Source organism: Epargyreus clarus, unplaced genomic scaffold, assembly GCF_041222505.1.
Source record: "Epargyreus clarus isolate Ecla_fem2 unplaced genomic scaffold, WU_Ecla_fem_2.2 ptg000007l, whole genome shotgun sequence".
NCBI classification, from domain to species: domain Eukaryota; kingdom Metazoa; phylum Arthropoda; class Insecta; order Lepidoptera; family Hesperiidae; genus Epargyreus; species Epargyreus clarus.
Genome location: NW_027332215.1, coordinates 26281167 through 26305317, shown reverse-complemented (window position 1 = coordinate 26305317; position 24151 = coordinate 26281167). Strand labels below are relative to the sequence as shown.

At 34.6% G+C, this 24151-nt stretch overlaps 1 protein-coding gene and 1 long non-coding RNA gene across 4 annotated transcripts in view; both read right to left on the bottom strand.

Annotated features, from left to right (window-relative positions):
• The window catches only part of trc (Serine/threonine-protein kinase tricornered), a 42227-nt gene extending 23871 nt beyond the window's left edge, over window positions 1-18356 (bottom strand). For all 3 annotated transcript variants that reach the window (XM_073075301.1, XM_073075300.1, XM_073075302.1), the window contains exons 1-2: window positions 18011-18356; window positions 14889-14969 (exon numbers count right to left, since the gene is read on the bottom strand). The gene's annotated coding sequence lies outside the window, so the exon portion shown is untranslated. The remainder of the gene's footprint in view (window positions 1-14888; window positions 14970-18010) is intronic.
• A 2507-nt stretch (window positions 18357-20863) lies between these two features.
• Window positions 20864-23787, bottom strand: LOC140743751 (uncharacterized). The gene is made up of 2 exons (XR_012102510.1): window positions 23502-23787; window positions 20864-23047 (listed from the first exon to the last, which is right to left on the bottom strand). It is a non-coding gene; the product is annotated as an uncharacterized LOC140743751 (long non-coding RNA).
• Window positions 23788-24151: the final 364 nt, after the last annotated feature.

Here is a 24151-nt window from a genome sequence, read left to right as displayed (position 1 = left end):
CTACATGGAAAGTATATATAAGTATTATGTAGTAATGCGGCCCTTCCTTGTTAGTACAACAAGCGCAAAGGTCGGCGCATATTAGAGCACGTGTTTTCAATCAAGATGGTTATGTATAAGTTGGGTTGATATTATTTTTCAAAGTACTTATAGTTCAATCGTACGTTTGACGTAGTTCAAACAACTGAACTGATTTCGATTGTTCTGGAATTTCCATGCCTAAGGCACATTTAGTTTGTTTGAAGCATAGATAAGTATAGATATCTCGCCGCCTTGTAATTGAAGAAAGCCATTAAATGGCTTCAACGGCTTACAATTACAGCCATTTAATGGTTGTCATGGCGTACTTTACGCGGAACAATGTTGACATGTGGTGCAAAAGCACGAAATCGAAGAAATAGTGCAGATAAATATCGTTTCATTCGTAAATTATCTAAAAAACTACATTTTTTAATATTTTTTCAAATACGAAAATGTATGACATGGACAAAACCTGGTTACATTTTCTTGTTAGTAGTGAGTAATCTTTACTATCTATGGTTTGATGCATATATGGGCAAAGGTGTGACCTAGGATTGAACGTCATGGTGTCTTCGAAGGTTATGTTACCAATTCATAATAAGTAAACGAAGATAGGACTAATTGTCGCACATATCCAAAAACAAAGTCAGAGATTATTTACCCCTCTCACCTACTGTTATCATTGGAAAGTTCAATAAGCTGCAATAAATATTCAACAGCGAACACCTATATTCGATAACAGATATGTAAATAATTCACACATGTATTTAAATGAGAAAATGATCAACATCCCTAGAAAATTTTGTTTTTATGATATATTCAGGGTTGAGTAACGGCAAGAAAATCAATCAAGGTATTATTTTTGCGATATCAATGTATTTAAATGTAGTAATAGACTTTTTAAGCGATCATAGTTTTCTGTCTGTGACATACAAATGATAAATGTAATTACGCAACTCATATAACCACTTCGCTAAATTTCTGAGGCAATAGACGCATTACACATTATCAATTACATCGCCCACTATCAATTACCTACTTATATTCATTTGTTAAGTGCTAAGGATTGAATGAAGTAGACTTATACAAAAGATAACTTACGCCAGAACTGTGGTCCACCGTAAAACGTTGTTAAATCTATATGTCGTGGATATCGATATAGTTGTTTGATAAGATTGCTAATTTTATTATCTGTACCTCAGGTAGACGCCGTGACGTCACTTTTATTTAACAAAGGTGCGCCATGCGCACAGAGTCGTATTCGAGAATGAGGGTAGTTTACCGTGGGTCATGGACCCGGTCACATCTCCAATACGAAACTGTCGGTTTACCTAATTAACGCGCTTGATCGCTATGGTTATTTTGCTATATACTTGACCGACTAACTGTGATAACTTATTTTATTATTACTGATTACTGACTGACGTGTCCCTTTGATGTCTTAATCGTGTTATCCCCGATATATATATTAGATGGTGTGATTCATGCAAATTCAAAAACGACTTAAATCGCTTTCAAAACCAATTACGTTTCCAGGTCGCATCAAAGAGGTCCAGTTAAACGGGATGTCACATTCAATTTAAGGTCAGACGTTAGAACGACTGTAATACATATAATTTTTGTTACACTAACCTCACCTTACATATAACCCTTGAGGTTTTTCACTTTCCATTTATCATTTTCGAAACGCGTTTTAGGTTTTACCCAGTACCTTTTAACATTCATGAGATAAAAATATCTATTATTAAGTGGAAATCCGATATAAATCAGTTCAATAATTCTTAATATTAACAATTATGATACACATATACGCAAACATTATGTTAAAGGTTTTATATTTTGATAAGCACGAAAGAAGCATTCAATTCGAATTTACAGATGATCATTTCATTTCATATTTTATTTGTATATAAACATTCATCACGTATCTAATTAAATATTTCTACAATTCTACACAACAACTAATATAATTATTTCTACACACCTACATGGAATAGCGGATCATACACAATTTATTAATTTATTCCCGTTTCCATTACAGGCGGCCGTGTAAAGTTCTGGTGTAATCTGCACCACAGTATAAGCATATAGATATCTTTACCGTGTCTGCACTTATTAACCCGAGGCCGCGAAACAAACAGCTTCAAAAAAGCTAACCAGAAGAATTGCCGCTGAATTTCGAAACACGCTTATGACTCATCATCATCAACCCATTACTGTCCTACGGCTGGGCACGGGTCTCCTCTCATAATGAGAAGGATTAGGCCATAGTCGACCGCGCTGGCCAAGTGCGTATTGGTAGACTTCACATACCTTTAAGATTTTTTTTTTATATAAATCTCTCAGGTATGCAGGTTTCCTCACGATGTTTCCTTCACCGTCTAAGCAAGTGATAATTAATTTGTAATACGCACATAAATTTGAAAGTCAGAGGTGCGTGCCTGGGATTTGAACCTCGGACCCTTCGATCGAGAGGCCGCGTTTCTTAACCACTAGGCTATCACTGCTTATGCTTATGACTATAATAATCTAAATAATCTATTTAACCATTACGTATATTAACATCCATTTTAATTCGATAACTTTATGATATTATCATAGTTTTAATTTACACTAAAAGCGGTATATCTTACAAACAATCTGACATAGTTTAGTCTAATTCTATCTTCGATTGAAGAGGGCAATTATATAAATAACCTACTTGATTATTATTGCATATTAACACTTAATCACTCGCACGGTCCCACTAACCCCATTTACAAATGGGCTGAAAAATAGGTACGCCAATATTTTATGAAGATTTTTGTTGCTTAACGTTAAGCAGGAACAAGTACTACTAGCAAAAGAATAACACTGAAAACTGAATATGTGCCTAATAATTACTGATATAGTAAAACACATTACATTACATTATGCTTTACAGCTTCATTGTAAAATGGAATAGAAAGAAGCTGTTCGTATAATTAGGATCAAACTTCACTTGGTAAGTTCGTTTGTTCATTAAATATTATGCATCTATAGCCGCAGTCCGCACTAAACATTTTATGGCAATGTTATAACGTTGTTACGACTTGATCAACTAGTAATGTAACCAATACCAACTAATAGATAGCCAAGATTACAAAAAAGGCACAATCAATAGAAGATTTTATAAACAACTTGTATTGCAGTGTCGAATTTCATATAGGAAACCTAAAAGTTCCAACACCCCGCCCGACAATAATAGACTTACAAAGGTATTTCATATAGGAAACCTAAAAGTTCCAACACCCCGCCCGACAATAATAGACTTACAAAGGTATTAGTCACCGAATTCGTTCTCCTGTTAGTTACATACATACATGTGGGTACTCGGTGGTCACGTGTACGGGCACTCGTCCCTACAATCAATATACGCGGTCCCGAACTCCCGAAACTGACTCACCGGAGTTATTTAGCTTCACGTACGTGATGCTATACGCTGAAATAAAACCACCATTTAAGGTAAATTCGTATATATCTAATAGTAGTAGAATTATTAAGAAATTTAAATATGTAACAAGGCATTTCTTCATGTACTCGTACATGTGATTTTTTTGCTATGATGTATTTGATGTTGTAGTAAGTTTGATATTATTCTATGTATACATAAGTCTACTGTAAAGTTGTGAAAACGCACTTGCACCAGTTTACGTAGGACCCGTCGATATCGGCGTATGTATATGCCATTTTAGCCATTTTTCAGAAAAATGTAAAAAAATACATTTGTATATTCATGATATTATTTGAATTCCTGATAATATTCGATTTGAATATTACTGATATTCCTGTTCGTTCTTGCGTCACTCGAATCTTGCTACAGTATCCAACGCGGTAAATCTAAACTGCCCGTAACCATTCATATTTTAGATTTCAACCTAAAAGTGAAATGAATGCTAGATACTCTTTATAACTACAGTGTGAATGTATAGGTTGCGGCGCGGTCCACGACTCAAAAATCTTAGGCTAAGACCTTCCAAATGAGCTTATTTCCACTATTAGAACTTACTATGTAGCGCGCACTTCAAATAAGAAAGCTTCCGCACCGCACCCTGTATAAAAATATAATAGGAAAAGTCTAAACTATGGGATGTTCTCAAATCACTTGAAAACCTTCAACTAAGTTTTCACTGTCCAATTACAACAACTTTGTAGACAGAATCTCATAGAAACCTCAAGGGTTGACCTTGCTTGATGTTGCTCGACCCAGCATTTCGTTTTTAGTGTTCCGTATCCAAAACCAAAAGGGTAAAAATGGAACCGTATCACTAACCCTTTGCTATTTGTTCCTCTGTCACATGGCTCTATCTCTAAACTCTATCTATAAACCGTAATAGATAGACCTTAAAATTACATTTTTACTGAGTATGTATAACGGTAGCCGCTATAACAACAAATTGGGGTCACCATATAAGAAACCGCAATAATTCAATTTTCACAATACATTTACTTTAATGTCTATAATAACAAATACTATAGTAAAATAAAGAAAATATGAAGATTATGATGGAACAGAACCCTCCGTTTGCGAGTTCAACTTGCACTTGGCCATTTTTTATTATTTAATATTTAGGTGGCACTGAGCTGTGAGCGCTTCTCTTATCTTTATATCCAGATAATCTAGTCGCATGTATACATACGTATTTCCTTTTATGACTTGCTTATGAGCATAAAGGTTTGTGCGCAATGACGTCCCTAGCGATGCAGTGATACAGTTTTAAACGCGATACATCTGCAAGATATCAACCTATGAAATAACAGTTGGCTGAGCGCCAGTGCTTAATCTATTGTCGAAATATCAGCATACATTTTTTCATACCATATACACAGCAAAATTTACAAATACGGGTTGTATTGTAACAATCAAATTGTAGTTTCTTGATACAATGCCAAAATTAGGAAAGCTATGTAGTGATATGTTTTAATATTAGCACATCTTTCTCACATAGCAATATAAACAATCACTTTACATGAAATTTGTTAGGTATATGAATTTGCTTGACAAATGAAATAATTCGCCAATTCAATTATATTTTATTGGCCTTATTTGTATTAATTATAATAGCAGTTATAGTAGTAAACAGATTGTAACAATTTCAACTGTTTTCCTAGTAGGATATAACAGTTGGATCGAAAATTGCCGGTTTGTTGTGGAGATGGAGATCCCCTTTAATATTCAACTTTATTTTATTTTTAGTATTTTTTGTTATAGCGGCCACCGTTATGCGTCCTCTGTAAAAAAATCAAGTGTAAAAAAGTCTTTTACGGTTCCACAGATGACAGACGGACAGACAGTGAAGTCTTAATAATAGTAATAAATCCGTTTTTACCCTTTGGGTACGGAACCCTAAAAATCGATCGATCAAAAACAATAACGTCGTGTCGTCGTGACCGAAGGGCTCGTGAGAATCATGATAATCTATCAACACTTCTTTCATCGCTGTAGTAATACTATCGAACAGCCCGCACGGTGATCATATGTACACGTTCCTAGGTATGTAAAGTGTTCTTCGCAGGGAGTACACAGTTGCCTGTTTACTCTCCGGCCGGGTCGCCTCGTTCTGAATGGTTTCAATGCATTAGGGATTACTCGGAAAGCTTGCGCCTTACGTACTAGTTCCTTCACGCCTTTGAGTCTTAACCCCATTTTTTAAAATATTACTCTCATAACGGGCGCACGCACCTGTTTTAACATCTGTAGTCATTCTACAATCTGTTTTAATAGATTAATCTTTTCGTGCAATAACTGCTACTATTTCGACATTAAATATACGTCGAGAAAATAAAATAAAGTCTTAAAATCAAAATATTTGGAATATTACCTCACCAAGCATCTAAATTAATACTGCCACCCCGCCATCACTAACACTATACTATGATCTCTAGACCGGAAGTAACTCTTGTAACGAACGCAGACTCTATTTATAAAAAGAAAAAACTTTGTAAATGTACCCCGACCGAATACACCACTTTTACTTAGTACCTAACAAAATAAATTGGCATTTGGCATAGCACATTTATGGTGTCAGTATTAGAATAAGTTATTAATGTTCCGAGGAATTAGCATTATAGACATCCTAATTTGTAAGTACCTAGGGTATATTATAATCCAATTAAACAGACCTTTATCAAAATAAATAATACTTTGCCTTACAAGTCATAATCAAATCGATAGATAACCATCGATAAGACTATAAAACCCATCAAATTACTATTATTCAACATTGAAGTCCAATAATGATCTAGTGTTGATAGATGAATATTTCCAACGAAGTTTAAGTAAATGTACCTATTACCTACAGGTTAGCACTGAACTGTATATCTTTCGTTAGCTATTGACAACAAGACGGCGTGATCTCCAGACTGAAAGTAATGCTGAAGTAACGAACACCGGATCATTTTGATCCTAAGTGTTACGGTCGCTCGCGTTTTCCAATTTACACGCGACTCATTATACTCAAGCCTTAATTAATTAATCAAGGGATAAGGATAAGGTAATGAGCCAACTAACAATTTACTTACTTTATATAACTTTTCTATCTGAGTAGATTTCTTAAACACACTTCTTAATGAAGCATATTATACATAAATAAATCTTTAGCACTAATTAGAATAACATTATGTTGTAAGTTAATACAATATGGATATAATTATCTAAACTGATGACTGCTCTTCAAAATTAATTTTAGCTCAATTTGATATTGATGTCACTTGATAGTTATGAACGCTACATATAACTATAGAATTAAATCAGAATATTGTAAGTCATTCCAAATAGGAATTAATTTTATGTAGGATTATAGTATTTGTAACATAAACGACCTACGCAATATAATATTAAAATGTATAGGTATTATCTTATGGAGATATTCATCATTTAGATAATACTCGTAGCACGGTCACGGTACAAATCACAACGGCCAATTAACTATGGTAGGTACTCGTATGTAATATTCCTACCATGTAACGGATTCCGGACCATAAAACAGATTTTCTTCATAATACACCTTCACTGCTTACTACATTTACAACTCCTTATGGCATATTAAACCTGCACTAAAAGAAACATCGTGCGTAACTTACCGCCGGCGACCGTGTCGCTCGCCATGTCATTAACCTTCATAGTAAGTAAATACCTTAACTACGCTACGTTAAGTATCACCTCAATACTGCGTGCTGATGTTACATGGAGCCGTGAAGAGGTCTTGGAAACAATGACATCATGGCGTTCGCATTTAGCGTGTGTCTGTTTACTCGTTGGCAAACAACGGCCAGTGGAAACACGGTATCGGCTCAATTATAGCTTAGAAAATATAGAAGGTCGCCTTAAAAATTGTTTGGAATGAATTTGCGCGTATCGACATACCTATCATCCCGTTACAACAAAATTCTCGGCTGACTATTTAAAATTCTCGGGTCACTATGTTAGTTACCGTACTTCTCCGAAACGGCTTTACCGATTTTCACCTAATTTTATATGCATATTCAGTAGAACTAAGAATCGGCTACTATCTATTTTTCATACCCCTAAGTGATAACGATGATAAGGGTTGTTCACCCTTAACATTTTTTTATTTATATGGCAACACAACGCCGGGTCAGCTAGTAAAATTAGCATTGGACTATTATAACTGTTATTTTTATGAGATTTAAATATATTTTACACTAAGTATTTTGTATTATTAAATTGAAATTTCCAGGTATGTATGTATGTTCTTTTATTTGTTTCCGTGTCATAATCGGACAGTGTCCTTATTTATTTATTTATTTATTTATTTAATACATTATATTTTATTTATTTGTGGATACGTCAGATTTTATACATATCTATCTTATTTTGGAATATTTTGTAATGATTGAAAGCCAAAACGGTACAAGATCATTTTAGTACATTAATTAGAGTAGGGTCGGCATAATATGTAACGACTGGAATAAAAAAAAAAAAAATTAGCTGTATTCGGCACGGCACCGACAGACAAACAAATGTATAGCAAGGATTGAGAAGGTATAAATTTTTGAGGTAATTTAATCCAAATAAAATCTGTATTACAGTCATTGATACCATGCTCATTATGAACCCTTTATTAACCGACTTCAAAAAGGGGGTGGCCGGTATATTTTTTTTATGTATGTACACGAAATATTCCGCCGTTAGTGGACCGATTTTAATTATCTTTCTTTTATTGTGTAGAGACGAGCTGGCAGTTGGTCCCACTTAAATATGGTTAGGATCCATCTAAACCAACATTTATTTGAATTATTTTTTACTTTGTAGTGACATAGAAGTCGGTTGTATATTTTTGTAAAAAAAATTGCAGTATCAATTTACCTGTATATTTTTCCTGATTCAGTAAGTAGATATATAATGTAAATATGGACATAATGAAATAATTAACCGGCACACACAATTAGGCGCCCACACTTAATAAGTCTATATTCTGCAACTCCTCTCCGTCCATTATAAAGGGTTCATGTGTACACGTTTATTAATTTCAATATAATTTAAGGTTAGGATGACCATTTCATTGCTAATAATGAAAATAAAAAGAAATCGTTTCATTACAGCAACTCAAGGTCGTGGCAATCTTATTGAAATCTTAGTGTAAGGAAGAGAAAGGCAACACGAAGGTTGACGGAACGTAGTCTACTAGTAGGTATTACGGCCAAAATTAGCGCCAACTGCCTACAAAGCACTGGACAAGACACGTCGTATCCCTAAAAGATTAAGTGTTCTCAGACAGCCCAAGGGCATTCCGAAAATCAAACAGAACAGAGAGAATGCAAGTGAGAGAACGTGATTCTCAGCAGCTTTGCGTGAAAATAGGGGGTTAATTAACAAGGTGATGAGGACCCGAGGTGACTTATCTTAGAACCTACCTAAAGTTAGATTATTTAAATAGATAATTCACTGAAAAACTAGGTACGCCTATCACCTGACGTTATGGGATGATTGTTCTCTATGGACAACTACATACCTATTTCTTTAACCTAAAAGAAATAGACATCATTACTAACTTAGGTCAGTCGACATCGTGAGTTACAAAGGAAACTAAACAAAAATGTTGCTTCCAGTACACATAGTACACCGGTATGTACGTCAGCAGCGTGCATTCAGCGGATGATAATATTGTTATACGACCAGCATTTGATGTACAACGTAGATTAGATAATTATCTCGAAAAAAATAGGTCACCGCTAAATCAATTTTGACTACTTGTCTTCACTAACATGTCCGCTTTGTTAAAAAGAATATAAAACCAGTAATATAATGACTTGCACACGATTTGATTATGATAATAAATAAATATTTGATTATATTTTAAATATTAGACTTCACTTTTCTATAACGAGTGTCCTAATTTAGGCTATGTTTCCCCGAAACTAAATTTAGGTTTGTTACGAAATATGTATGATCGAAAAATGTAGGACTTTTAAAGTTTTTCAAAAGTAATATTGGGTAGGTAGGCAAGATTAAAATGATTTTGCTTCACGATGTAACAGCTTGTAAATATCGCCTATCGGGACGTAAATTAAAAATTATGCGCATATTACTAAAAGTTCAATGACAGACTCAAAACATGAATAATATATATGTATCTCAATTTAACAATTTACTTAGATATTCACAATGTGAAATTTAACAGTAAAATATATAAATGAAAACTACACGACTTACTCGTACTTCAAAGATTGAATAAAATGCAGTTTAGTAATTTCTCAGGACATACGACGAAGGACGAGACGAACAGTCACGTTTCTCCTTTATAAAATAAGTGTAGATTGCCGGTCAATGACTATTGAATTTCTTATTTTGATTGCGGTTTGTGACTCACTGCAATAGTGACTCACGTATTGGACATGGTTTATGGGAACCATTATAAAACAGATATATCCACAATATCTACAGATGTATTTACAAGGTCGTAGAACATTTGTGGTTCGACTCCGGCCACCGCCACACCTATTTCTGCCTAATAACAGCAGTGTTAGGCGCTGTCGTGTTCCGGTTTGAAGGGTGTGGTAAGGGAGACAGACTTTTCCGAGAGGTTCCAGCTTACTCCCCAGGGGTAGCGGCGCATCTGTGGCCAACCTCAGGTAAGAATATCTAATCCTATCTGGGGTTCATTACGTATGTCCATGGGCGGTAGTAGCCACTTACCTTCAGATGGACTGCATGCTCGTCTGCTTCTCCTATATTATATAACAAAAAAGATATATTATAAGAAAGAAATACTCGTGACGTATTTTTAATTAAACGGAAATAGGAAATGGTCATACGATCTACTTTATGTTATATGACCCGCTCACTGCTCCATACATTATATTATGTAGATAGACATTTCTAATAAATCTTACGTGACAATATTTTTCAATCTATTTCATAGTGTGTCAAAATAATGCGCGACCATTTATGTCATCTGCTGCTTCTTAGTTGGCAATTCGGTTATTTCTCAATAACCACTTACCATCAGGTGGTCTATATGCTCTTGCTGGTGTATGCTCGTCTGCTACTCCTATTACTACTTACTACCTTGACTACCTCTTAAGTGGTATGGAAATGTGCATATCATGTAGAACGTGATTCTACCAAGCGTACTATCTGGGAAATGATAGATCTTAGAGAAAAAATATAAGGACCATTTTTATAGAGAATTTTGAGATCTATAATTTTGACCTAAAGTACTTTTTTGATAAAACTTAAAATTAAAACCTAAAATTTTGAAATTTGACTCCGAAATCTGCCGACGCACACATCGGATCGATGGGGACTTTTGACACTTTATTTGTAATGGTAAATCCAATGTCTCTACGAAAATTTGGCTTTCCCTGATTTTTTGTTATTTGGTCACTATTTTTATGTCTAATTTGACCGGGCTATATATTACAAAATCATTTTAAAACACTGTTATATTGGACATAATATATCAGGCGTAGAGACATAGAAGTTCAGTGATGGCGAGCGCTACCGCGAGCGGGATTTGTGGTACCACACTTGATATTGATGGAATTGTTAGAAGCCTAAATGGGAAGCGCAGGAAGAGAAAGGAGGGAGATGAAATATCATTTTCAGGCGGCAAAGGTTCCTCATTGGACGTATCTAATAGACTCTAGAGAGAGAGAGAGAGATGGCTTGATATCTCCCTATGTCACATTCTACGTGAGGAAGTATCACGATGAAACAAATTTAACAAACAACATACAAGGTTTAACAGGGTCATAAAATATTACATACTTTCCTTGAAGTAGTATACCTATTAGATGGAATGGAATATTTGAGCACATTTATTATTATACGTTTTAAATAAAGTCCTCGCGCAGTTGTCGAGATTCGACCGTACCATATAATAGAATTTCAATTTTTTATAGATAACACTAACTAATTGATCAATAGTAAACAAATAAAAAAGAGTATTTGAGAAAAAAGTATTCAACGATTGTGTCTTTGCTTATTTACATGCTATTTTTATGCAAAATGGATTATGATCCAAACAAAATATGTTCACCTCTTTTACACAACGATATTATTTTATGTTATTATGCTACATACTGATTTTATGTGGCTGTCGTATGACACATAAATCAGTTATGTTTACAGCACAAGTTATTTACGTCTCATAATAAATTATTGATTTTAATACCGTGGTCAGTCATACACGACGATATATGTACGTATGTAATTCTTATTCGATTATAATATTACTGGAATCGGATTTACGCAAATGCTTGCTTATTGGTTATGCGCACAGTTTTATTTTAGATCTATTTGAAATATTATTTTTAGATTTAGTTGCACTTTGTCTAGTTATGACATTAATAAGATGAATGCAAATGTGATAACATTTCATGCTTATCCACCATCCGTCTCTGTTAGGGGCGGTCTAAACTAGAAAGTTAATTAAGGAACGTTGGGAGCTCCCATGCTTCAGACGGCACGTTAAGAGGCCGGGCCTGGTTATTGTACGGTCCGTTGTAGTCGTTAAACCTTGTTAGTAACAAGTTGTTACCTTTTTTTTTCTTTTTGTTTACGAGGGGGAAACCTTCAAAAGGTACCCGACGACGTGGGAGCGACGCCGGGTTATGTGGGATTTTTACCGCACTAAAACCCCGCCGGTGGCCGTCCTCGGCGCTTGGTGGAGAACTCCGGGATCTCCGATGGAACACAACCGGAGTCCTCCGAGCGCGATGCCCCAATCGGGCTCTTCCCTGGGGGAGCAGTTTATGATCCTCCCACACACCTAGTGTTTACAACGGTATGCGGCCACACACACCGTCGTCCTTCCCGGGGTTACTTGCTGGACGGTTCGAGCTTCCACTCATGCCGCCCGCAACCCCAGAAGCCCCCTTTTAGTCGCCTCATACGACAGGCAGGGGATACCGTAGCCCTATTCTAGTCCCAAGACTACAGGGACAAACAAGTTGTTACCTATGGACGTTTCGTAAATTCAAATGTAGGTATCAATTTGTACCTTTTCCTGTACCAATCTACAATGGAGAGCGTGATGAATATAATGCAGGCTTCCTCTAGTCGTAAGGAGAAACCAGTAGCTAGCAAAGGTTGGAATATACTCGTAAAAGGTTACAACGAAATATTTATATTAGTCGGAAAATTATAACAATACTTTTTGTAAAGACTAATTTATGAGTACAAACGCGAATGTTAGGAGTAAAGTAGGTAAATGGGCTATGGAGCAACCTAAATTCCCCTTTTGTAATACGTACCTACTCTTGGTTATTTCCTACAAAGGAGTTTCATTATGATTTTTTGCCCTAGAAAACTTCCTACTTTATTTTTATATAATTCGCAGTTTAAAAACAAGTTCTAACAAACAAAAACAATTTCCAAACTATATTTAAATAAACTATTTAGTTCCGCCTAAAAAAATCAATTTGTCACTCAACAAGCAGTTTAAACAGCTTTTACAAAGTGAACTAAACAGATAAATCTATTAAAATTAAATGTTAAATTACACGCCTCAGTTATTATTATACTCAATTTTACCTTCCAGTTGACATGATTCTATTCCTGCTGTCCAAAATACACCAGTGCACTTCACTTAGTTCCAGAGCAGAATGGTGGACAAAGAGAAAGTTCTAAACAAATCTTTGTGTGCGAGTGCGAGTACGAACGTTTGTTTATGATGAGTCTTTTTCTCCAATTTTTTTAAACATACAATCGATCTGTAGTAAAAATTCATACAAATTCACCGACCCATTACGGAAACTGGGTACGGGTCTCCTGTTAGAATGAAAGGTTATTAACCCATAGTCCACCGCAATGGCGAAGCGCGAAATAGTATACACCCGCATTTTGAGAACGAGTGATAAATTACTATATTTATGCCATCAAAGTAATCAACAACCCACTACAACCGATTCACAAGTCATAACAACTTCTACTAAAAGTAAAATTGAGTGCTGAGAGCTGTCACAGACAGGCACACGAAGACTCAGAACTGGAACAAAAGTATGAATTCAACATAATACATTTTTGCCTACCCAAAAGTGCTAACACCGAACCCTTCGCTTATCAGATGAGCACAGGAACCGCTACGCCACGTAGTAATCTTTCAAATTGATACTCATCGCGTACGCTTGGAGCACAACAATCAAATATTCTCCAACAAGCAATAACAAGCGTGATTACACTATCAGTACGGCCCGGCGTGACCCGTTCCGTGCACAAATGAACGGACAACAGTGTGGACTTAACAAAAGCCGCCCTATCAAATACTTACATATACCGTTTTATTATCCTTTTGCCGCCAGCGTGTGATATTGCAACTCGTACTATTAAAAATAAAAATAATTATATTATATATTTCTATTTTTAATAAACAATCCGAATAGCGATTTTTTGGCAATCGTTGAATAGTTAAGTGTGCTTATTGAATGTGTATCTGTAATATCTTAATGCATTACATATTACATTAAACAATACTTTTAACAAAAGTCGGATAAATGTAATATTTGGGTATACATCAATACAAACATGACTTAATTCAATCAATATTGTAATTTAAAACGGCGGCTTTGTACGTTTCCCACATCCATTTCATTTTGCACTACAACCTTTATTGAATCTATTTATCTATACTAATATTATAAAGAAGAAAACTTTATTAGTTTGTTTGATTGTAATGAATAGGCTCAAAAACTACTGGACCGATTTTAAAAGTTCTTTCACCATTCGAAAGCTACATTATCCACGAGTAACATAGGCTATATTTTATATGAAATATATTTGATAAATAGATTTTGAGGCGGTACAAAGTTTGCCGGGTCAGCTAGTGCCTAATATTGTTATTGTTACTTATACTATGAGCTGCTCGACAGACGTTATTCTACTCTTTTTCTTAGGAGATGTTAAAAGTTTTACTCTTCTAAACTTAACGCAATAATACTCGTAACATGCTGTAATCTCAAAATCACTATAATGATCGTAACAATTAGCAGCTCGATTGAGCCTTTTCTTCTGACGTTCCTTACAAATATTAGTATTTTGAACTAAACACTCAATATTAACGAAATAAAACACAGAATCTCGCAATAAGGTCAGAGCGGACTAGCAGTTTGGCGCGGACTATAAATCTGGATAACGCAGCTTTGTAACAGTGAAATGATTTATTTAAATCGATACAAATAAATCTTTCTCGTTATAATATGAATATATTGATATATATTCTATAAGTCTGGAATGAAATATGGTGGCATTACAGCCATTTGTAAGTCAGCCACCTACCACCAAAACGCGACACTGCTTTGCGCAAGAAATATATGTGACAGTGGCACATCCTCGATGGAACTGATTCTATTACCTTTCAATGGATACTTATAGTATTATTACTCACCCGGGGGCTGGGGCGCTGGTGCTGGTGTGTCGGGGGCCACCGTAGTGCCCGGGTTGCTTTTCCCCCAAGACACGGCTCACTCTGCGAAACAATGGAAAATAATTATAGATCCGATGTTATTTTTCCAACGCGCCTACTGTTGAGGAAATAAATAAATGTATTATGAAATTGATGAGTTACTCATTCACATTTTATAGTTAACACCTGAAGTGAAAAAATATTATTTGAACTCCAAAGTGGGGCTCTTCTTGGCCTTTTCTACGCCAACTGATATATTATGTTCCGCGACATTAGTTGTAGCCTAAAAATTGCTATATGTTTTCTAACTCTAGGAGCTATGTCAGTAAATTTCGTTCTTAAATGATATTTCATCGTTGTGTCTGTCGCGAAACAAAAGAGATATAGAGTAAAAAGCTACACTCTCAATATCTCGTCGAGCCGCTTTAAGGGCGTCTTCTCACCGGGAGGTTGCGGCGACGTCGCCACGTGTTCAACTAATCTATGTACTTTAAAACATATTGTGAAAGATAACAAACAGGAGAGTTTGACAACGATGCCAATTTTTCGCAAAATGGCATTGTTGTCGTGCCTTTCCATAGCCATAGATAATGGCGCCCTTTGTTGAATCTCTCTATTCTGGTGTGCTGGTTACGTTGTCAATTCTACACATGTAAGCTACACTCTAGGCAATCAGGTCTCAGTCACTAAACGCAACACTAACCAATGCAAGAATATAAGAAGATACTATTCACGTTCCCTCATAGTCGAAAAAAATTGTAGCACATTTAGTTAAATCTTAATTTAAGGATGATTGAAGGATGAGGTTCCATCCACATCAACTTGAACCGTGGAGCAGTCCTCCACGGTTCGGTTTGCATGGTCATTTTTGCCGTGTACGTGCAAAATGTGGATTAAACTACTTCCTGAGGTATTCCCTCAGGACTATGACATGGGGCTCTTCAAAAGGGGTGTAAAAAGAACTCTCCTTCAAAGCCGGCGATGCATTGGCGACTCCTCTGGTGTTGCAAATGTCCATAGGCAACGATGACTGCTTTTCATCAGGTAGCCCGTTTGCCTTATTGTTAGGTTAAATGTAAAAAAAAAGTCACATCTTTCTAAATTCTGAAGTGGTTGCAGTGCTTTTATCACATTCAAATAGTGAAGTCTTTTTACCAATATCTCGCAGACCAGATGACTCTGCTTTCAACGGAAATAAATATTTTAAAAAATAAAGCCTAGTTATACCAAATACCTTGCCAGGATCAGGTTTCTAACCTAAATTAACACTAATTACTTTCTGGGTTAAGTATCCTGGCAGATAAAATGTCTGCAAATCCAGAACACAAACTATAAAGTACCACTATAACTACCGAGTTCCATTTAATACAATGTTAAGGTGTTAAATAACATGTATTCAAACGTAATGCCCCCTTGTCTCAGTTAATCGATGTGCATAGTGCAGTGCTCTAAACATACAACATTTGTTGCTTGAGTGTCAATTAATTTGCAGTTTGTAAATTAACTATAATTTACAAGAGTCCATTACGGTTATTATGTGTTCTATCACATTAAACATGACTTTAATACAATCATTTTCACAAGCTAACTGCAATGTCAACAACAAATTATTATAAAAAATAAATCTGTATTTATTTTATACACTAAGAACTAAAATGAATAAGGATTACCTCATTGGCCAAACTTATTTTTGGGCGAGATAAGCCGCACTTCTGAGATCATCAGAGGTCTTAAGCTAAAAATACTATTAAATTTTTGGTTTAGAGCATGCCTATGATTTGAAGTAATCTTTGATTATGTCCTAACTGAATTTTTTAAGTGTTTGCACATCTTCACATTTATTTCATAATCTTTTAACTTTCCTAAATCATAATCATGGTTATATTTAGGTAATGGAAAAGTGCATAATTATCAGTGTATCTTAAAAACAGTATTAACAACATGATACTATAAATAAATGATAAGCAACATTGAAATAAATTAAGACTTTTTTCCAAAATGCACTTGCTGTATGGAAAAGTCATGTGTTTATCAAGTCTTAACCACTTTTCTCTATGAATTTGAAAAACTGATGTTTATGATGGTGATGGTAACAATTTGACAGAACAATGATAAGGCAAAATTGTTTTTGACTGTCCATTTTGATAGATAAGCATTTAATAAAACTTTTTCAGTTTAAAATATACACAATACTACATTTACAGATTATAGAAGTTTATGGCAAGCATAGACCCATGGATCATAACAAAACACTGATTTGTTTTATAATATGCTAATTCCTAAATGTGTTTATTTTGTGTGATAAAGTGAAAACACAAATTAAAATAACTTTTGATAAACCCATGATGATCTGACTATACAAAAAGCAACACAATCTCTATCAATAAGGTCATTTGAAATACAATAAGTCAGTTTAGTCAGGATACGGTAACTACCTGCAGGTAGCAAAACATGAAAGGCTTTGAGATATTTACTAATATTTCATCAAAGTTATGATTCTATGAAAACAAAATATTTATGACACAAGTTCATAGCCCTTTTGATCCTGCACTTGCCATCTAAGTAATTTTAAATGTGTGCAATTTTACACACATTATTATGTCTTGGGAAATGAAGATTCTGCATCAGGTGCCTTTAAATTTGAATGGATTCACATGTATCCATTACATTTTGAGTATGTTTAAAGATTCTTATTGCATCTGAATAACATTTTTAATTTGATGTGAATATATAATAGTTGTACCATAATAAAAGTTTCTAAGTAATACATATTACTAAACACACAATTTCCCAAAAATGTAAATAGTTAAAGAAACTCCACTTATGTTTGGAGAACGGAATCTCGACCTGTTTCATGCGTCGCGGGGCAGTCTCCGTTGTCACGAATATAAATCGGCGGCTGGCCATGAATCATTATCGAAAATAATTTATGTCATGCAATAATATTTATACTGACCTGAGCGAAAGACTCACATGTACACGCATAACAGATAAAATCACATGAGGATATTTTTAGACCACATCTTGAGCAGTTATCAATGAGTGGCTTTATGTTCCACTCGCGGCTCTCGGGCCTGTGAACTCTCGCCACGAACAATACGCACCTTCGCTTGGCCTCCGACACGAAAATCCCCTGCTCGTACGCCCGACAACGGTACACTCTAATAAATAAACAGCATGAAAACAATACGTTGCACAAGAAGGTTAAAATCGATAAAAAAATGATCACAATAAGTTAACCGCGAAACCGTGTCACTGTACGACAAAGCTGGCCGATCCTCGAGCCGTGCTCTACAATATACTGGCTTCGCCGTCGCAAATAGGTAATGCCTTTGTTAAATGAGTTACGAAAGTGAAATAACGGGATTTAACATGAACGACCCGAGGAAATTGCACAAAGGAATACGTCAGGCAATAGTACACAGACGATAGAACTTTCCCATTGCCTAACCACAGATTGAATTTGAGATAATAAACAATAATACATCATACAGAATATAAAAAGATAGCTATGAGTCGAGATTAACCTCATTAGATAGCAATTTTAAATATAATGCTATAACGAAGATTACAAAGAGAGCAGAAATACATAAAAACGTATCTTTATGTTTATTAATTAAACTATATTATATCAATTATATCGCCATTCACAAAGAAAATATTAAAAAAATAACAAAGTATAAATACAAATTAAAATGTATTTAAATTTTCCCTAACCATAATAATATCCTCTTTAGTGAATTTATACATTCTTATTTTTTCCAACTTCCTGAATTCACATGAATTTAAAGCTCGAGTACGTAATTTAAGAAAAACACATTTTGCTGTCTAGCTTTGACAATATCGACAATGATGGATGTCAAAAACTCAAATGATCACTAATGAGATCAACACGCATATCAACAACAACAATGTCAACACAGAACATGGGATGGCATTTTTCTTACTTTTCATTTGTAGCTTGTTTTTCTATTACTTTTAAACTTTACGTTAAACGATCTTAGGATACTGAAGGATTCTTTCTTGACTGGAAATGTTTAATCTGCTGGGCCAATCTACAGAACTCATGTTTTTTATAAAGAAATGTCAAAGTATGTTAGTAACTTTTACATAATTTAACGCTGGTGTAGGTATTATATTTATAATATTATAGGCAAGAGTTGAAGTTTACATGGTCATTAGAATATTCTAACAAACAGTATAAAGAACTGAAAGTCTAGATAAGGCAGCATTATTCACTACTAACATTTTGTTCTAAATTTTATATCAATATCATATAAAATCTAGAACAAAATATCAGTAGAATGAATGTACATTACATATCTGGTCACTATATTTATTTTAGGGATGAGATTATTAGCATTAATGCTTTTTGGATGTGGTCTATCAATGATATTCTAATACTTCCACATGTTTCCATGTAATATTCAGGGGATATTGCGTCCAACCCGACCTAAGGCAGAGTGCTTATTATATCCACATGCTTTATTTAATAGCAAATAAGTGTGCACTTTTCCTGATGGTTTGTCACAAAATTTATATCTGTTGTCAACCTCAAATTGAATTGGAGCATTGTACGCGAGATCGAATGTGAAGTTTAGAATTTGATAGGATTCTTTATGGTTTAACTACAAAAGCAACTCTACCTCACCATTTCTGCCTGATAATAGCAGTGTCAAGCGCTGCTATGATTTGTTGATTTGAAATGTATCATAATGGGGACATACTTATAAAGGTGTTCTTACTTAGTCCTCAGGGGTAGCACTATTAGCAGAGCCATTGTGGCCAAGTTGAGTTGGGACTCTAACTTTATCAGATCATAATCTTTAGATTTCCATGGGACACCTATTTGCCATCAGGTGGGCTGTATTTGCTGCATCTAAACCTAAGTTTTAATACAGATAGGTGGCATGGTACTATGGAGTTATGTACATATACATGTAATTACGTAGAGGACTCCGGGATCTCCAAAGGAACGCAACCGGAATCCTCTTAGCGCGTTGCCCTGTCGGGCTCCACCCAGGTGAGCATGACGCTCGCCACTCGGTCTGGTGTGCACAAAGGTATGCGACCACACATACCAGCGACCACTGGTTCTACCAGAAAATCTTTCCTTTGAAAGTCCCGTAGTTCTTAGCTTATTAGCTTCCATAAGATTGAACTTTCAATTGCCTTATATTTTTATATATCCTGAATGCAATCAATTTGAATATTTTCTCCTAATACACCTTTTAGTAAATTGAATTTCATTGTGTCGATCATAATTAAAATTATAATATAATAATTGAATGTAGGTAATGAAATTCTTATTAACATTTTTAATGATCCTTTGTTAAATCTATTACTATCAATACTTTGATGGTAGCCCATAGCAATATTTTAAGTATTATTATTTTTATAACTAAAATGAATAAAATATAATGTAATAAGAAAGAATAGCATCAGGAACGGTCCGGTGTGGTCTGGTCCTATTTAAAAACAAAAATGGACAGGTGGGGTTACACAAATGATATCAGATACTAGTTAACATCATTACAAACTATAAACTAGGTATTTCTACACTTGTTACATTCTTGTAATTTTAAGTAGATTTGTCACATTAACTTGCACTTTATTACTACTACCTGGTTTATATTTTTAACCCTTTAAACTGGCGTGCTGAAAATATCTTTAGCCCTTTAAAGTTCCTTGCTAGAATCTTTTTCTTAGTGATTGTACTGATTCTGTGGCAGTATTCGAAAAAAGAATACTGCCCCCATACATCTATTAAAAATGAATGTCTCATTTTAACCTAAGTAGCAATATTTTATAAAATTGTTGAGTGAATAAATAATATTTCATTGCTACTTAACAAATTATCCATTATTTATTAACTAAATATAGTGTATCATATTAGATATGTTAAACAAGTTATTTTATGTGAGAATTGAAGTGATGGGGAATAATAAAAAACACTGTTCAATAATAGGAATAATATTTAATATATTTCATTATTTTGAAAATTAATTTGCTATTATAGTTTTAACAATATTATGTAGGTAGGTATTTAAATTTTATAATTATTAATTCTGAACAATTGATGAAACCAATAAAATATTATGTGATACATGCTAGATTACATAGTAAACTTAACAAACCGGTCAACTTGACTCAATACCTGGCCTCAATAAACACATATTCATCACAGATATAAAGTGAAATAAACACTACTCTAATATTAAACAACCATTATATCTGTTATATAAAATATATTTTCTTAGATATAGAATTAACCACAGACATAAAATAGAATATATTTATGAAAGTTAAAGAGGTTTTTTATTAAATATTGGATGATATATACATAGCCTCTCAAAGAGATGAGCAGTGGAAGAAGACAGATTATTGTGGTGAGGTATGAACTAAAAGCAAACCAAATATATTGTCAGCCACTGACTGAATGGCCTGATGTGAACCCCTCGTGTAAACTACACTTATGCCTCTATGACATATTGTAGGTTACTTGTGAACAGTTAAATATAAATGAAGAAGCAGACAACTGCATAATGCTTACTCCCAGTTAATGGCTGACATCATTTTTATTGTGAGTATATTGCAATACTTGCTACATCTCACAAAATATATATGTAACCACTTAGAATTATACATTAATTCTATGTTGATATCATAATGCACCACTAGATGCTACATTTATTAATCAATACTAATAAAAAAGGTACATTATTTGAAAATAAACTTGGTATTTTTTCTACATTTTTTATTTTGAGCATACAAAAATATTTAGCAATCTCTACAATATATCTTTTTTTCAATTATCAACAATATAATATGAATCTTTGTTATCATTCTAAAACATTGAAATACATAAATCAAATAAGCAATATTAAATGTAAAATGTGTGGACTGTAAAGTTCAATAAATTGAATGCTAATAAAGGACATTAACTACTTCCACTTTGTTTAAATACTGTTAATTTTAAGGTTCTTACTCAGTAGTTCCACAAATTTTTAATTATTGAGCCAGAAGTAAGGAGGAACCAACACCATGACTTTGTTCGTCCAGGTGTCATCATCTATTTGAACCATAGCAAACAAAAATATCTTATAGTTAACAATTATTTTTATCTTAATATGTAATTATTAGAATAAAAATAACAGTAACAGTATTCTTTAAATAAAAATAAGCAAAATCCCTAAGATATTACATTTTATGTATCACACATGCACACGGCCCTATAAAGAGATTCAGAAGGACACAGCATTCCAGCCAAGTCTTAATTAAGTTGACCGAGTTGCACAATCCTATTGCACTAACCCTTCTATCTATTCCCTTTCATCATCTATCAGATTTTATTTAACAATATACACCAAACAACAAAAACACTAATACATAAAATATACATCAATATAACAATATGATTCCTGAAGAGACATATTTTTATCTTTAGTTCCTACGATGAATGCGCGAAATATATTGCGCAGAAAGATCAGCCCTTGTAGAGATGCCTTCTGGGAATGTATTATATAGTTCAATGACGAGACAATCTGGTGTGTTCTTCACAATAAATATACGAGCAAGTTCTCCTTTAGTGTATCTCCACTGGGATGATATCTCTGCATCTAACCATGATGATGGTCTGTGGTCTGCTAGCCGGCATAAAGTTGCCAAAGGTGGAATCTCACATTCATAGTTTGGCCTCCACATTCGTCTTACAGGCACAGAATCTTCAGTGCATCCAATGTCAACAGCAAACAGTTTAAATGTTGTATTAGGGACTTCACCCTCCTTTGATAAAATTTTCCCGCGCACATAGTGTTTCTGAGATTTAGATTTGTATATGACAATATCTTCTAAATTTATATCGTATGGGTCAACGCGTTCCCCTCGAGCTTGTAGGGCTGGCAAATATGTGATGTACGCTTGAGGCCGCACATAAAAATTATTGATACTGACATGGGTGATTTCAACCCACCATGATGAACCGACTTCATAGGTAGTTAAGGCAATCTCTTGCAGTAACTGGTTGAACTGATCCATATTCGCAAATTGTTTTTAATGCAGTATTACGTATTTAATCGAACCACTCATTAAGATGCTCGAAGATTCCCATTATACTGTGTGGCGGAGATCAGTGTCTTCGGCTGGAAGTAAAGATTTCCTTAGAGCTTAGAATAAGATATTTCATAAAATCAGTCAGAGGACTTTCTGATAAGGGCCATAGAAAGGATCAATGAAATCGAGAAAACGAGAATAATGTGATATTGATAGTTAGATAGTTTTGAAGGTGGTAGAACCCATTGTGGTTCGACTCCGGCGGCACCACCACACCTATTTCTACCTACTAACAGCAGTGTTAGACGCTGCTGTGTTCCGGTTTGAAGGGTGTGGTAAGGGAGACATACTTTTCCGAGGCGTTCCAGCTTACTCCTCAGGGGTAGCGGCGCATCTGTGGCCGACCTCAGACAGGAATATCTAATCCTGTCTGGGATTGATTACAGATGTCCATGGGCGGCAGTAGCAACTTACCATCAGGTGGACTGCATGCTCGTCTGCTACTCCTATATTATAAAATAAAATAAAAAAAAAGATACGTACGGTCTTGATAAGACGTAATTGTAAAAATCTCGGTGGGAGCCGGCAACCGACTACTGCAAGCTCGTCTTCTGGACTGCAAAGTTGTGAGAGTCGAACTCCGGCACTTCTACGCAACAAAACACTATCTTTGTAACAAAGAATAAATCGGAATCCTCGGACACACGACTATTGAGGGATACGGCGTCTGGATACATACATATTGATTTATTGATTATACTCGTATACACCTTTTGTTATGTATACAGAAGAGACTACATGCACAAATGCACTACAACATACATAGACAACTTACGTAGACGTCATACATTAGGGATGTCGGTCGATAATCTTTGATGTTATAAGTTAAAATGTCGAACTATCGATGTTGCTATACTGTACTCAACATCGATGTCGTAAATATATAATCGGTTAACGAAACTTTTTGTCATCAACAAATTTTGCAATGTTAATTTACATGAGTATTTAATAAAAACAATATAATTATCACTGGATATAGTCGTTTAACCTAATAATAGCAATATCACATATTATATATGTGTATTTAAAGGATGGGATGTAAGGATTATATTCATATACGTATTTCAGGCTATTCAATCAAACACGCCGTTATAATAGAGTAAATGGTAAATGTAAATCGTATGGTAGCGTAA